The sequence below is a fragment of the Copidosoma floridanum genome, unplaced genomic scaffold, assembly GCF_036245765.1.
Source record: "Copidosoma floridanum isolate Cflo_tuat_1 unplaced genomic scaffold, Cflo_Japanese_pri ptg000028l, whole genome shotgun sequence".
NCBI lineage: Eukaryota > Metazoa > Arthropoda > Insecta > Hymenoptera > Encyrtidae > Copidosoma > Copidosoma floridanum.
The window spans coordinates 949521-967825 of NW_028321905.1; the positions used below are offsets into that span (position 1 = coordinate 949521).

Sequence of the window (18305 nt, forward strand, 5' to 3'; positions counted from 1 at the left end):
TGCCAACAGCAGCAGTAGCAGATGAAAACAGTTGAGTAGAAAAATTCACTTTTTGCACGAGTGAAACATAATTTATAACTGATTTTTAAATATTCTTCAGAAAAAGAAATGCAATTTTCTCAATGCAAATGGTTGGATAATATTAATATACTATCAGCACTTTCACCATTATGGGCATCATAGTTTTGTGAACAAAACTGGGGAGGACTGTCTGAGTCAGCACCAGAATTCGTAGAAACAGGAGAAACTAATGCTACTACTAATAGCAGTGTGTAACGACAACGCTGATGTTTCGAAGCCTGTATTTGTCCTGACTATGACCAAAAAAGAAAATGTATCCCTTCCATCAACGTTATCACCACCGCAATAACTTGCAATAAACTGACCATTATCCAAAAATTATGAGACGTGGTCTGAAAAAGATAAATGTGCGCTGATGGTAAGAGTACACATGTCTTTCAAAAAAGAAGAAATAAAAGTAATAGCTAAGGAAAAAAAATAATTAAGGAGAGAGATATAACTATTAAAAAATTACAAAAAAAAGAGGCTTCGAAACAAAAACAAAAACAAAAGGCAATAGAGAAGAAGCAGAAAGCGAACTTATTTCAGACGGAAAGACAAAAAAAAAATTTTTCATAAAAATGCTTTACCTTAAAAAATATTAACTGATATGTTAAAATTTTAAGTGTATATTTGTAAAAATATATATAATACAAATGTTAAATTTTTATGTAGAAGAAAAATAACTAAATAATGTAACAAATTTTTTTACTTTTTAATAAAAATCCTGTCTATTTAGTATTAATTACACCGAAATTCAACTTTAAGTATTTTTTCTTACGTGCAACAATAATACTACATGTAATTTTTTTAAAACTCAAATGTACATTTATTTACAACAAATATTATTTTTTTAAACAATAATTTTAAAAAACTTCTCATTATATTCTCATTTAAGTAATTCATAGTTTACTATGTAATCTTCCAAATTTTACCATACTTACGACTTTGCATCCAATCTTTTATTGCTAACACATTATTCACAGCACACATTGAATTATTATGAACGCTATGATCTTTGCATGGCACGTAGTCTTGTATGAGATTTGTAAGAGCAGGGCACCCATACTTCTCAATATTAATTACTCTGAAAAAATATGTGTTTAATAATTACAAGAAAATACACATTATTATTTTGCTCACGTTATTTTTTATTCAGTTAATGATACACACTTACATGATAGTATGTTTTGCAACTATTTTTTCTTCTCATGACCTTTGACATGAACTATCCCCACGTCAAACAGCATGCGTTTAAATTTTTCTATTCACCTTTTGTAAAAAATATCACCAGAATTTCAGTTTATACCATAAAATTAGCTTCCAACCATTGATTCTGTTTTTGGTACGTTTTTGATAAGTCCTCCAGTGGAAAAGGTGGTTTAAGTACAATGACGACCGGAAAAGTATCCATGTTAAAGTCAATAAAGGAAATTTTCTTAAAAATAAAGTTATTACCAAAGCTCTTAAGGCCTTTAAAATCTACAATATACTTCATTATGTAAAAAATGTAATTGATGTTACTCAGCCAAGTGTAACCAAATGAATGAATTCTATTGCTAAATATGGTTTACAATACATACATTTTAGTTTAACACACATACATGCGCGCATTTACACCTCCTCTTCTCCTCTTCATTTCTCTCATATTTTCTAAACTTGGGACATTAAAGGAGTTCCTAGCGCCAATACCGCTTACGTCTACAGAACCGTTATTTTAGTTAACTTCTAGTTTATCAAAAAGTGATCAATAGTGATAATGGTATTTCTCAAATTTAGTTAATAGACAATAGCCTTACAATTGCTAAGGATTTTCATATTTTCAATCAAAGAAGTAATTAAATTACATTAAGAAAACAAAAATTCTAATCTTCTTTACTAAAAGCTGTTATACAACTACTATATGATTATATAGAAGTAGTAGAAGCGAAAATATTATATTATAATATTTATTAATGAACCTAGAGGTCTGGTGAAAGACAGTGATCAAGAAGTGGCAGCAAAAGTCAAGGTATATAAAAATGAACCTGAAGTTTTTGTACGAGGAAGTAATGAAAATGTTGTAACATCAGTTGAGACATGTAAAACTCAAACCACTACATGTAATAATAATAATGACAGCGTTGTACCAGCAGCAACTTCTTATTGCATTCAAGGTAAAGGTAAAAGAGAAGCCAAAATATCAGCACTTTCAGTATGTATTCAAGGTGATGGTATCGTACCTGCAATACTAATTCCATTTGATGAAAACGGTGCATTTATAATTTTAATAATGTGAACAGTGCATTTGAAAATCACATCACGACCATTTTTGTTGTGAATTTTCAAAACTTCTATAGAAAAAAGTTTCTTAAAGATGCCAAACATCACTTTTTTTAGCAAATTCAACAATCTTTAAGGGGATAACAAGTACTTGAAGTCAATACGATGTTGACAGCTGAATATGTGGTGGTAAAAGATAATGTCAAGGATGTGAATTTAAAATAAGAAATCGCATACTATTTACCAGACGAGTAACTTAAATAAATGGTGTGAGATGAATGTACGACAGCCGATAGAGAAAAATGTTTTAAATGGGCTGTTTTATCAGCAATACATTCGGTGAAAAGCAATCGACAGCGCATCTCTAACTATATTAAATATGAAGGTAAATTGAATTTTGATGGAATGGACTTCCCCGTAAATCCTAAAAAAATTTACAAATTTGAAAATCAAAACAGTTGAGTTTTTACATGGATGATCAAAAAAAAGAAGCAAATAATAATGAATTAAAGCAAAAATATCATTTACGTTTGGATAAAAAATTTGTCTCGCTTGGTGCGCATACAGTTATCGGAACATAAGCATGCTGCAATTATATGTGATCGTTACCTTCACTGTTTTTGGTCAAAACAAAAGTTAGGAATACATGAAGTCGATTGCAAAAATGTAAATAAGTTTTAAATTACTCTACCTGATGGAAAAAAGAATGAGTATACACCCAAATTAAAAAATTTTACATATAAGAATAGAGTAATTTTCGTTGTATATGCAGACTTTGAATGTTTACTGGAACCTATCGAAAGTGACCGTGCATATCAACGTCATAAAGCATTTAGGCTTGGTTATTTTATAAATTGCTCGTATGATGATAGCAAATCAGAGTATAAAAGTTATAGACAGTATGACAGAGATGAGAAAACACCTGCTCAGTGGTTTGTTTAAGATCTATATTTTCTAGCCCTGAAACTAGAAGAATTATATAAGAATCCTTTGAAAATGATTCACCTGACGAATAACGAGCAAATTCCATTAATCAAAGCTTTATTGTGCCATATATACAACCAACCACTAACTTTAATTGATAAAAAAGTTAGAGATCACTGTCACCTTACTGGAAAGTGAGTATACTTTTTTCATATCAGTAATAATAGTATTAATAATAACAATAATAATAATAATAATAATAGTAATAACAATAATCAACTAATCCCTATACATGATAATTTTTATAGATATCGTGGATCCACACACAATAGTGTAACATTAACTATCAAGCCTCGAGAATTATACCTATAATTTTTTATAACTTGAGCGGTTACGATTCACACTTGTTTATCAAAGAACTCGCTACATGTTTTCTAGGAAAAATTCAGCTTTTGCCGCAAACAAAAGAAAAATATATATCGTTTACAAAATACGTTGAGGGAACAGAAATCAATCTCCGATTTATAGATTTATTTAAATTTATGGCTGAATCTCTTGACAAATTATCCTGATATTTAGAAGAACTAAAAATTCTAGAAACAATTTTTTCAAGTAATGATAAACATACTTGCGATCAGATAAATTTATAAAAAAGAAAAGGTGTTTTCCCTTATGATTACATTTCTTCGTTCGAAAAACTAAAAAAAAATAAGCTGCTATCAAAAGAAGATTTCTACAGCAGTCTTTATGAAGCTCACATAACCAATGAAGAGTATGAACACGCTGAAAATGTTTCGAATAATTTTAACATTGGAACTCTTGGAGAGTATTCTGATATATATTTAAAGACTGACGTACTTCTACTCGCTGAAATATTTTAAAATTTTCGGAATAGCTGTCATGAGGCACATAAACTAGACCCAGCTCATTATTTTACAACTCCTGGCTTAATCTGGGATGCTATGTTGAAGTATACGAAGGCAGTTTTTTTTTCTCATGCATGCGTACAACCATAGTTATTAAAGTTTTTGGTTAAATAATAGGTAAAATTACAATTGACTATTTTAGACATTGACTTTATCATGTTTATCGAGTCTGGCACACGAGGTGGGATCAGTCAATGTTGCAATCGATATGAAAAAGCTAATAATCCTTACATGAAAGAAAACTATCAAGAAGATTATGATGGAAAATACCTCATGTACTATGATGTCAATAACTTATATGAATGGGCCATGACCCAACCGTTACCATATGCAGGCTTTAAATAGATTCAAAAAACCAATTCATTGGGTATTTTAAACGTGCCTGATAATGCTGGAATCAACTACATACTTAAAGTATATCTTGAGTATCCTAAAACCCTTCACGACGCTCATAAAGATTTACCATTCTGTGCTAAGCATATGACACCTCCTGGATCTAAACAAAACAAACTAATGACCACCTTGTACGACAAAAAACGATATGTGATACACTACCGTGCACTCAAGCAAGCTGTAAGTTATGGTCTACGTATAGAAAAAATTCGTAGAACTCTACAGTTTAAACAAAGTCCTTGGCTTAAAAAATACATCGACTTAAATAATGGAAAACGTCAAAATGCTAAGAATGACTTCGAGAAGATGTTATATAAATTATTTAATAATGCCGTTTATGGAAAGACTGTGGAAAATGAACGTAAACGAGTTGATGTTAAACTCATTAATAAGTGGGCGGGGAGATATGGTGCAGAGGCATATATTGCACGACCAAATTTCCATAGCTGTGATATTTTTGATGAGCAACTTGTGGCTATACAATTACTTCGTACGAATGTTTGTATAAAAAATTCAATATATGTTGGATTAAGTGTCTTGGACCTGTCAAAGACTCTTGTCTATCAATTTCATTACAACTTTATGAAAACTAAAATGAAAGACCATTGAAAACTTTTGTACACAGATACTGATAGTCTTGGGAACGAAATAACAAACCAAAATATTCATAATCTAATGCAGGAAAATGTTCAAGAATTCGATACTTCAGACTATTATTCGGATAATAGATTTAATATACCACTCGTTAATAAAAAAATTGTTGGTTTAATGAAGGATGAATGCAATGGGAAAATCATGTTGGAATTCATGGGACTAAGAAGCAATATGTGTAGTGTGAAAATTCAAGATCAAAACCCCGTAAAGAAAGCAAAAGGTGTTGAAAGTTCCATTGTTAAGGCAGCAATAACTTTTTATGATTACATAACATGTTTGCATAAAAATACTATTATTAAACGGGAGCAAAAAAATATTAGATTGCGTCATCATCAGCTTTTTAGTGAAAAAAACACAAAAATTGCACTAAGTGCTCCTGACGACAAACGATATTGGCTACTTAATTGTACAGATACTCTACCATGGGGTCATAACAGCATTGTGGGAGTAGGATCATCCAATAAGAGGGAAGACTTGATAGAAGGGAAAGCTAATCACATAGGCGAAGCTGTAAAAGTAATAACTGTATTGGATCCACCAAAAATATGCAGAACATTAGCAAATGACTCAATGGTAGAGGGGTCAGCACTATATAAGAAGTTATCGCAGCGAGACAAGCTCAGTCTATTCTCAAGCAGAGATTCCAGTAAAGTTGAACTTAATGAACGGAAGCTAAAATCCCCTTTATCTCATGTTTTTTCAATCGAAACGCTGTGTAAAAAACCGAGATACATTGAAGGTCATATGTTTACCACAGTAAAGATTTACACATAGTATGTAATACATTAGTATTTTGTGCTAATTTTCACGTTTATTATTATTATTTTTTTTTTTTTTGTTAAAGATGGATCTTGCAGCACTTAACAAAATCGCTGACAGCGATTTCCTTCCAACAAAAAAGCTTTCTGAATTGATTCCTGATCAAAACTACATGGTGTCAAAACTAAAATAAGTGTATACTAAATTCAGACCTAAAATAGTTGCAGAACTTGATAATGAATTTTAAATTATTGTGCAGACTAAAATCAGTTCGGTTCTGTTTAAAAATAAAGAATTTTATAATGAATTGTTGGATGCTGTAAATAAATTTGAATTGTTTATAGTGTATGATGGAAAACACGTTATATTTTCTTATGCGCAATGTAAAAAAAAAGACAAAATAAATTACGATTTTCTTTAAATTTAAGTATTTATTTAACATTCTTTCTAAGTAACATTTTTATTATTATTTGATACATATTACAATCTTGTGATTTTAATCTTCAGAAAGTAATTTACAAGAATTTTTATTTATTCGTCCAACTATTGTGAGTACTGTCAAAGCCCAGCTATTTGACAAAAATTTGATAGCCACGTCTTCGAAGGACCTTTTCCACGATGTAAGTATCTGGATAATTTGTTTTCTGCAGTTCTTGATCATAGAAGCCTCAAGAAATAGGGTGATCTTGGTAATCTTTGAGATGATACGCTGTTGGATTTGTTGCTGCTACTCGAATGATTGTAAATATTTCGGTCGACCAACTTGGCATATACCCTTTTTTAAATGTTTGTTTAGTTTTGCTCACTCGTACTTTATCACCAATTTTAAATTAAGGCTTAGACTAACAGCTATTTTCACATTTTCATTTCAACTTCTGTAAAATTGGAGCTTCATCTTCAGCTACAACATTTTTTGGTTTCAAACCAATTGTTAAGTGTTTTTTATTGTTATAAAATTTAATTAACGTTTGCCACAAATTCAGTTATTTCTAATTGCCTTGCAAACTAAATTTTTTTCACATCAAATCGTTAAAACTACGACTGAATCGTTCGCACATAGAAGCTTTGAGATTGCTGTAAGTTGAGTATAAATTGATTTTATATTTTTGCATGAGATTTTGGAAGTTTGCATGATAGAATTCTTTGCCGTGATCAGTTTGCAAGTTTATGGATACTCGTTCTTTTTTCAATATTGAATGCATTGCTGCAGTTACTTCTTCACTAGTTGTTTTCTTGATAAGTACAGTCCATGCATACTTGGAGAAAACTAATACAGTGAGCATATACCAAAACCCTTTGTTTTCGCGAGCGTAAGGCTGCATCTCTACAAGGTCTGCTTGCCAAGGCTCATCTAAATCACGAATGTTAAATTTTCGACGGGGATAATTACGCCTTGTTGCTATATGAAGTTTCTCAACAGTTTGCTCCATGTATTAGTTGTTTAGGTTTAAGTTTTTTGAATCAGCTTGAATAAATGGAAATTTTTTTTGTAAGTTGTAAATAAAAAATGCTAAAGCTATCTGTTTCTTTTTCAAGTTTTTTAACCACTCCAACCAAGTAAGCATAATTTACTGCATCTTGAGGATGTTCTGGTGTTCCAACACTGCACAGTCTTTTATTATCTAAGTCGTACTGTCCATCAGTGGTAAGTTTATATCCAATACCAGGAGGACCACAGCTACCACCTTCGGTCCTACCCATTTTTCGACCGAATACATCGACACTCATCTTAATACTGAAGCAATGATTTTATGCATTAATATATATATATACACCCTCACGAAGCACTTCGATGATTGATATCATTTCATCGTCATGACTTGCATTTTCTGCCAACTTTTCAGCAATAAATAAGCGTAAACGATCTACTAACCCATTAGGATCATCCCAATGTATATTATCTACTTGTGTTATTTGAGCAGTTTTGTAATGAGGTAGCAGCGATCCACCTATTTTACAAACTGTGAGATCGAGCATCAGAGCAATTATTTACTTAAACTTATTACTATTATGGGTTCGTATAGCTCCGTTTATTTTAAACCCTTTTCTGTGAACACTTGAAGTTTATAACATTATGTAGTATTTTTTTAAATCCTCTTGTGTCAACAGAAATTTTTTTACGTGCTCCATACTTTAAATCTAATTAATCTATCTGATTCTAATCGAGTATTTGTAAATAAAAATTATTTGATAAGTTTTTACTGACTTGAACAGAATCACGAGATTGATCTTGAATAGTATTATTTAAATTAGTATCATCATCATCATCATCATCATCATCATCATCATCATCATCACTTTCCCTAATGGCAGACTCGAATGTTAAATCACTTTCATTGAATTTTTCTCTGTCTTTTTATTAACTCACTTTATCAACTTTATTTTTTCTTTATCGTTTTTACTATAAAAATAATTGTGAGTAACAGAGTTATTACTATTTTTTTGTTTTTTTGTTTCGGCAGCAATTTTCATTAGAGGGTCTGTAATTGGTTTAAAAGTTTCACTAAGCTCTTGTTCAGCCTTATTTCTCCCAAACTTCGACAGTTTATACTTTTTTTTATCTGCCTCTAGCGCCTTCACTAACTGACGTAGAACGTCTTTCTCTCGTTGATACATAATGATGCTCAAATGTCTTGCAACAGACTGTAATGATTGCGCTAGATACGTCCTAAATGTACAGCAAAATTGTTAAAGCCTTTTCTATAGCGGCCATTATTTATTTGACTATCCTTGTTTATAACAACGAATCCTCGTTTATCATCGTTCCAGCGATTGGAGCATAAATTTTTAAATTGAATGTAGGACATGTCTGAGTTTACATGATCATTGTACACATGCTATAAGTTAAATTCATCTTGACGAAATAAAACTCTAAAGTTAACATTATCCAGTACGAGATGCTTTGGTGCTTGAGCATATGACTGACAAAGATATAAGCAGTCCACATTTTTCTGTCTACCCATTCAGAAAAAGGTTTTTACATTATTTTGTTTTTCACAAGCTATATTATCAAAAACCATTATAGAATTTAGTAAGGCAACATCTTGTGAGACTACAATTTCGTGTTCGATAAAAGGTAAGTACACCCCCTATATGCTCTAATAGTTCTTTTAAAAACTTGTACTTTGGTTTATGTAGCGATTTCGAATACACGTACACATTTTCAAACTTAACTCCATTTGGATGTACGATTAAAGCTAATAAGCTATTAGTTTTACCACAATTAGATGGACCAGAAAATACCAGTCAAATACTGTCAGGGAGTTGTTCACCATGTCGATTCGAACGCTTTTCTTGTTTTACAATAGCGTCGAAATTAGGAACTTGTAATTTTATGGATTGCCCATGTTGATACTGTATGAATAATCAGTTAAAACTAAAATTTTAATGAAATAGTATAACGCTTATATAGTTAGGGTTCTTTATTTGCCAACGAATTTGTTTATTATCAATACATTATTCATTTTCTCGAACGATTAGTCATGATCCAACCTCTGAAGACTAATTATCATGCATCGTAAGACAGGACATGGTCTTGTAAATAAAATCATAAATTCTTTACCATTAGAGCTTCATTTGCCGGGCTATCAGTACTGCAGCTTAGGTACTAAGCTTGCTAAGCGTCTTGGTAGAGGGGACCCTGGAGTAAATCCGCTGGATGCGGCATGCAAAGAGCATGATATAGCATACTTAAGAAATCGACAGGATTTGAAAGCCAGACACGACGCAGATAAAATTTTAGCTGAGAAAGCTTGGCAAAGAGTTTAAGCTTTAGATTTAAGTATTGGGAAAAGAGCAGCAGCTGCCCTGGTGACTGGTGCTATGAAGGTTAAAAGTAAATTTGGTATGGGGTTGATGGAGAAGAATAAACAGGGTATAAAAAAATGGAAAAGAAGGATGGGTAGGTCAAAGAAAAAACAATGCAATGTTTTAAGTGCAGTTCTTAAGGCTGCCTCGCAATACATGAATACCAAAAGTATAAGTGCTGGAGATGTCATTAGTAGTGCTTTGAAAAGTGCTTGTAGTGCAGTTAAAAAATAGGGAGGTAAAAAGTATGGCACGATTCCACGTATCATACGCCTTCCTACACATATTGGTGGAGCTTTACCTTTGATTTCATTGTTTGCTGGTTTGAGTACAACTGGTGATATAGCCGATGGAATAGCTGGAATTATGAAGAGTATTAATGCTGCTGAGTCAGCCAACAAGCAGCTAACAGAAAGTCAGAGACATAATCAAACCATGAAAGCTATTATTTTGGAAAAGGTCTTTATCTCAAATCACATAAAACTGGATTAGGAGTCTATTTAAAGCCTTACGCTGGAAAAAGTTAAAAAAAAAAAAAAAACCTCAAAAAAAAAAAGTTAAATAAAATAACCTGATCGAGCTCTAGCTAACATAGATTTGATGAAATATTCTAAGATCTTAAAAATTCCTCATTTTCATGAAGTATTCATGAGAAACAGTTTTCTTGCTGACGGTCCCTGGTTTTGTGAAACATCTATGGTAAATCTTGATGATAAAAATGGACCTGGAACACACTGGGTGGCTTATCAAAAACGTGGTAATAATGTTATGTACATTGACAGTTTTGGAGATCTGCAGCCACCTACTAACTTAATGTTGTACTTAGAAGTTAGTAAAGTAAAATTTAATCATGAGCGATATCAAGAATTAACTCCTACAACTGCGGTCTTTGTGCTTAAAGTTTCTTTTAAAATAAATATAACTTTCTTACATGGGAAAAAAACTGCTCAGTTACACTTCAGCAACCATGAAAGAAACATTGACACTCAGCCTTTCTGGTACTTCCTCTGTTTTAGAAGCGCAGTATTTTCCACCGCTTGAATTATCACCAAAACACAACTATGTTCTTGGCTTAGTAGAACTTCCGTCACTCAACTCAATCCCAAATATTGATGAAAATTGTAATAAATTTTATGTCAGCAATCAAGTTATTGTATTATTAACAGGCAGTTATAAGATTGAAGATATTAGATCATTTGTTATTGAGGTATGACAACCTTGTGATATAACTCTCGATATCAAGCCAAACAATAATATGCTTCGAAGTGTTATCAAGTGCAGTCATACGATTGATTTTAGACCTAAAGATTCTATAGGCCGTCTATTAAATTTCACTTAAAGAGTTCCAAAAAATAATACCACTCATATTTCAGACTCACCTGTAGCTATTCTAAAGATAAACGCATTAAGATTTAAAGGTAACATCACAAGTGGAGCTGACATAAACAGTCACAAAGTAGACACGATTCATGAATTTTTTCCCGCTGTACCATCTGGATGTAAGATTATTGAAGTTCTTTAACAAATAATTTATTTACATATCATTGGACGTATCATTGATCATATACAATTACGCATTGTATATTAGGATGGTGAATTAGTCAATTTTCGTGGAGAAGTCATAACTATAAGATTGCACATAAAACCCTCTCCATAATGGGTATCATTTATAATCAGACAAATTATATAGACAGACCAATATGCGCTCCAGCACTCAGTCAACAACGAGCTCTCAAACCATTGAGACATCATAGAAAAAAGTCCATCAAAACATTGAGCCATCCAAGAAAACGATTGACACGTCAAAAACTAACTCATCCAAACATTTAGTTTATAAAAAATCTCGGTCTTAAAATAAAAAACCATGGTGAAAGCTAAATTGGATATTTTTTTGTTGTATACAAAATAGACGAAGTTTTAAGTATTTAGTCTCTAGTCACATTTGACGAATCTATTGCACACTATGAAATTCCTGCTCACAAGCCGTATGCGTCGTCAACATATGACAATAGCGATAAAATTCGCATTTCAATTCAACATCAAGACTTGTGTCTTTTACCATCCAGAAGTTCGTTACAGGTTTACGGAAGATTGGTCAAAGGAGATGAAAATACTGCCGGAACAAACACCGAATTGATATGTAACGCCATATGTGCCTTATTTGAAGAAATACGATATGAAATAGATGCTCTAGAGGTAGACAAGTAGAAAAATGTTTGTCTCACAACTCTTATGAGAAATTGGCTATCGATTTGTCCAGATAAAAAAAAATCTATGATAAATGCTGGTTGGTTTGGCAATGGAGAAGAAGATGAAAGTCTCACTGATAATAACGGCTACTTTGATATCATACTTTCGCTAAACATGATTTTAGGTTTTGCTGAAGACTATCGCAAGATAGTTGTCAATCTAAAATGATACTTATAAGAGCAAGAAACGATATAAATGCCGTGTTGCAAACTCCAGTTAACGCCAATGCTGCTGATCCTGCGGGCGCAGCTACTTGAGAAGACTTTAAAATAGTAATATTAAAGCTTGAGTGGCTTATGCCTTATAAAACTCTATTTAAATTCACAATATTATTCTTACGGTGATCTTATTTTCAAAATAACGCGTAATCAGTATACATTGCTGTATAATATGGAGTTGTATTCTCAATCGGATATCTTTAATCGTCCTCGATTGTTCCGAACAAAACGAGTTATTAAAAAATGCTCCAGTAGATGTGAGGCTAGAATTTAAGTCGCATAACGATTTTCCTGCCAATACATCAGCCTATTGTTTAATTTTACATGACCGTATCGTTCAGTCTAGTCCGATGAGTAGGGGTGTTAAGAAACTCATGTAAAGCTACATAAAGCTAACTCGTAGGCTCTACGAGCATCAGTTTATTCTCAGCCATCATAGATAAAGGTCGCAGCAACAGTTGGGGTAAAGAAGAAGTAGAAAATAAACGACGACAAGAAGAGTGGGAAAAATTTATGAAGAGAAACGAGAAGAAAGATGTGAAGGTTGAAAAAATAAAATCCGTAGAAAAATCAAAAGATAAAAATTAAAGAATTGTTCAATCAATATGTCACATAAACCAAGAGCATGCAATTTTACAACTAATGTTAAGTATCAAAAACTTTCTACGATGATGATAAAAATAAGAAATCTTGGTTGAAAAACTTCGTCGATAAGTATTAAATCAATAAAGGATGTTGTCCTAGAAATGAAGGGTATGAACAGCTAAAAAAATAAAACTAAATATTATAAAAGCGAAGAAAATGGAGTATTTCGTGGACATGCAAGGTTTCAAGAAACCAGGTAATGATTATGTACTCAAAGAATTAGCTATCCTTCCGCTCGGTGCTACCGATGCAGAAGCACAAGTATTTTTACTTGAAGCACCCTTTAGCTGGCGAAAATTACAACTAAAGCATAAACATAAAAATGTATACCTTGAACTTTACTATCATGGACTAAGCTGGGACTCAGAAAAAATTGAGTACACAGAAATAGGAAATATTTTACGGAAGAATCTTGAAAATGCTACGAAGATACTTGTTACTGGGGATCTGAAACAAAAGTAGCTTGAAAGATTTGGCTTCAAGGTCACTAATATGACAGACTATCTACCGTTTAAACTTCCAAGATTAGTTACTACTTGTGCTCATCACAACGGTCACTACAGATCCATGTGTACTCCTCATAATGTCAAACGAATGAAAAAGTTTTACATTGATATGGAATGGGTTAATGTTGATGATGACGACAACGACGACGACGACAACAACGACGATAATAATAAAGAGCTGTGAAAATGTATTGCATTTTAAGAATAAGGTGTAACAAATCATTTTGTGATTTTAGTTTTGTACATGTGAATATTTTTCTTTTTAAAATAAACTGATTGATCAAAAATAAACAACAATGTCAACAATTATTTTCCTTCCACTTCACATCCTACATTATGATGCAACACCCCCACTTACATTAAAAAAAATACATATAACCATCACGTGTGCAAGCTGCACAAGATTTTACATATTGAATCAGCGCGTGCAAACCAACGCTGCAGACGCACATTGCACTGCACACAACTCGAGTAGCGCTGCAGGTAGCACGCACTAACTCAAGCAGCGCACGCAAAAAAGAAAACTGCTGGACCGGCTCACCCATTGGCCGCAGGGAAAGCAGTGGTACGTCGCAGAAGGGTACACGCCACGGAGAGGGTGGCTGTTCCAGAACTACTGTGTTTTAGAACCACCATAGCTTATCTACTGGGATTTATCACTAAAATGACAGTAACTGTAGAAGTAAACGACTAACCTTCATAAATAAAAGTTGTATGTTACCTTTTTTATGAAAAATCTTTTAGAATTGTGAAAATATTATGTAAACCAAATAAATTTTAAGAAAATTAAGAGAAAAGTGATTCATCGTCTTCTGCACATGCGCAGATAAACATAAAATAAGTTTTTATTATTTTTTTATCGTTATTTGTAGGGTAACTGTGGGTATTACTGGCACTACTCCAATTACTGGCAGTCAATAGAAATACATAGATACAAAATTATTGTATCATGATGAATATACAAAAAAAAATTTGTCGTAAAGGAGATAACTGTAAAAATAGTATTCAATCGTGTATTAGTACGACACATAAATTTGAATTATTTTATCAGTGACAACACAGACGGGTGTGTGATTCTGTCTCAAAACATTAAATTTTACAGCAAAAAGCGACTTGCTTTTAATGGTATTTTTATTAATAAATATGGAAAAATCACACAAGAAACAGTTTATTAAATTAAAAAAAAACCTTAATTCTTCGATAAATGCAATAAAAAATAATTTTGAATGTTTCTTCTTTTCTAACTTAAAAATTTCAAAAAAAATTTTTAAGATACTTATATGAGCAAAACATTTTTGACACGTCAAAACCCCTGTTTAACATCGTTTCCGGTAAAACAAATTTGTCTAGATGTTATGGCCTTATAAAATAACATAAACCTAAATTTCCATTTCGAATAATTGTTTCAGCTATTGGTTCGCCGGTTTATAATATATCAAAGATTTCCTCAGATTTTTTAATAAAAAATATACCTACTTCTTAATATAATTTAAAAAATAGTTTGCAGTTAAAGGATTCTCTTACAAATTTCATTGTTCCCCCCAATTACACCTTTATTAGCGTAGATGTTACAGCTCTATTTAATAATATATGTTTCAATGCTGTTAAAATGGCCATTGAAAAATTTTGGCATCACATACACAATAAAATTAATTTATCCCTAACAGATTTTTTAAATGTTATAGAATTTATAATGAATAACAAATATTTTCAATTTAATAACAACTTTTATTTGCAAAGAAGGGACTCTGCTATGGGAAGTCCTATCAATCCTGTCCTTGCAGACATAGTCATGAGAAACCTTGAAACTGCATGTCTTAATTTGTGTCCTTTTAATATTCCAGTTTATTTCCGTTACGTTGATGACATTTTACTGTGTGTTCCTGTTGATAAAATTGAATACGTTTTGAATGTTTTTAATATTTATAGTCATTTTTTGAATTTTACTATTGAAAAATCTGAGAATAATACTATAAACTTCCTGGATATGACTATAGTAGCCAATAACGATTCGTCCATTTCTACTAATTGGTTTAGAAAAGACACTCATTCTGGTTCATACTTAAATTTTTATTCACATTGTCCTATTTCACAGAAAAAAGCAATAGTTTCACATTTAGTAGATAAAAATTACAAACTTTCTTCACCTGAATATTTTTCAAACAATTTCAAATATATTTATACAGTATTGCTAGCAAATAACTGTCCTTTAGATTTTATCGAAAGTTGTATGAAGAAAAGATTACATTTTTTAAAGTCTATTAATAATAGTCAAAATAATATTAGTCCTGTTAATAATGCTATTAGCTCATTAGTTATACCTTATTGCCGTGAGTTAGATTATAAGTTAAGGGTATATTGTTCAAAAAGTTTTATTAATGTTATTTTTAAGAGTAGTAATAAATTGCCGTTCAATAGAATGTATGGAAAAGACACATTGAAAAAGTTGAATAATCCGAATGTTGTCTATAAGATTGATTGCTCAGATTGCAGTAATTGTTATATTGGCGACATTAAGAAAATTAAGTATTAGGTTAAATGAGCACAAAAGTGACATAAAACATAAATGTGAGAAGTCAGCCTTATATCAACATCATTTAGACATAGGGCACTCTTTTAATTTTAGTGACAACGAAATCAATATTATAGATATAGAACAGAATTATTATAAGAGATTATTGTCTGAGATGATTTTTATTAAAAAGACAAACAATTTTAATAGAATGTTGGACTGTGATAATTTAAATAAAGTTTTTAAACGGTATATACACTTTTTACTTAAGTAAATTAATATTTGTGTTTTTATGTCCTTTATTGTAATTTGAATTTATCGCACGTTTTCACTGTATAGATTTAATATATATGTAACACATGTTGGTTTCGTCTATATATGTATGTAAAATTTGTATTTGATAATTTAAATATGTAAGGTCAGTCGACTATGTGCCCTCGTTGGGTACTGATCTTTGAATCTTCGAACAAAATAATCTTTTTGTAAGTCTCTAATTTGTAACTGTATTTAAAATTGTTTATTATTGTTCTCAGTTTTTAAAATGTTATTAGATGTGATAACGTGGATGTATTGTTACCTCAAGTTAATTCATTTCATGTATATTTTATAAAATTACGACTTAAAAAGGCTCCTACCCAAAGAGGAGAGAAACGTCGTCAGGGGATATAATAAAAAATTATATACAACAGCAACAGTCATTGGTTTTATTATTTGATAAACAAATAAATCAAGCAAGAAAAAAATTTTATAAAACAACAAACTAGAATCAAAAAAGAAAAGGGCAAACTTGTTGCACACCAAAAAAAAGTTAATGAAATTGAACAAAAAAATAAATACCAAGAAGGAATGTTAGTGAAGATAAAATTAGAAAAAGATTTGAATAACCAAATGAGCAAATTGCAAACAAAATTAAAACACAGTGATAGCTAAACCTCATTACTTGTTTCAATTATCATAGATTTTATTAGATTAGGTAGATTTTATTGTTATTTCACGTGATAAGAGTAAAAAAATTGTATTTGCCAGTATTACACGGCCAGTAATTAAAATTTAGACAGTATTGGGAGGCCAGTAATACGTGCATGGTGTTAGTAATAGGAGCATGTTGACTATTTGCAAAAATATTTATTATTGATAATACGATCTTATTTATTTCCATTTAAGAAATCGTTTATTTTTTTTTATTAAATAAAGTTAATAATAAAAAAAATGTATTAGATTGATACATTTTTCTTTTTCATACCGTACATCAAAGTAGCCTAAGTTAAAAAAGTGCTAGTAATACCCAGTTACCCTAGACACCATTTATAATAGAGAAGTCAGGGTTCACATATTAATTCACACTCGAGGTTGCAATCTTTAAATAATATATAACTTACCAAGCAATTGTGACATAAATATTGCGACTAGCGTTTTTGTTAAATTTATTATGTGTTACTGCAGTAGATTAAAAGTAAATGTAATGTACTGGTAAACTAGACTGAACTATAATGTATAACTAACCTCAATTCTCTATTAAAGTTTTTCCTAATAACCTAAATTTCATATACTTCCCTTGTCATAATAAAAAAATTACATTTACATTAGTGATAATTCTTTTTAAATTTTTCAGGCAAAAGAAATTATGTAAAATAAACGTAGTATTGCGATCCATTGAAATTAAAAAAGACATTTAAATATAAACTTTTAAACACGGAAAAAGCTGTATCCCAGACCAAAGAAAAAAAAGAATATGATGCATGAAAATGATCCAGATTGTAATAATATAATATATACAAATATAAAACTTCATTTGTCATTTACCTCTTTAAATTTTGTATGTCTCTTACATCTGGTTAAATTTTTAACTAAAGTTCTCAGTTATAAAGAATCTTAGATTTTAATCCAGATTTTTATTTGATATTAACAGCTTTAATATATAAAATTCAATGTACACCACATAAAACTGATTTAAATTCACTAGTGATTAAACAAAACTTATGTAAATTAAAATTGAAATGGATTTGAATTTTACCTTATTTTAAGTAAAGCCTCAGAAATCAATAAATGACGTCACTGTACGTTACTCTGAGGGTGTAATTTGAAAAAGTTTAGTAAACGTCATTTTTTTATCGAAGCTGCTTCGTTAGTAGTTCAAAAATATAATTAAAAATATAAAAGTCACAAGACTAAGATAGACAAGACTTCAGACTTAGTTTCACTTAAAAAAGTTAAATCATACAGCTCTTTACCTATCCAGCGTTAAAGTTTATCGAAGCTACAAGCAACCTTAATAATTCAATTCATTTGATTCCTGTTATCCATCGTAAAAATCACTGACTGATAGAAGAGTTAACATACGTAATATAAAGGGCGACCGATAGCATAATACGCACCAAAAGAAAGTACG

At 31.1% G+C, this 18305-nt stretch overlaps 1 protein-coding gene across 2 annotated transcripts in view; it reads right to left on the bottom strand.

The window, feature by feature from the left end:
- The window catches only part of cic (Putative transcription factor capicua), a 1044991-nt gene that overhangs the window by 751819 nt on the left and 274867 nt on the right, over window positions 1–18305 (bottom strand). The gene's annotated exons all lie outside the window — the stretch shown is intronic.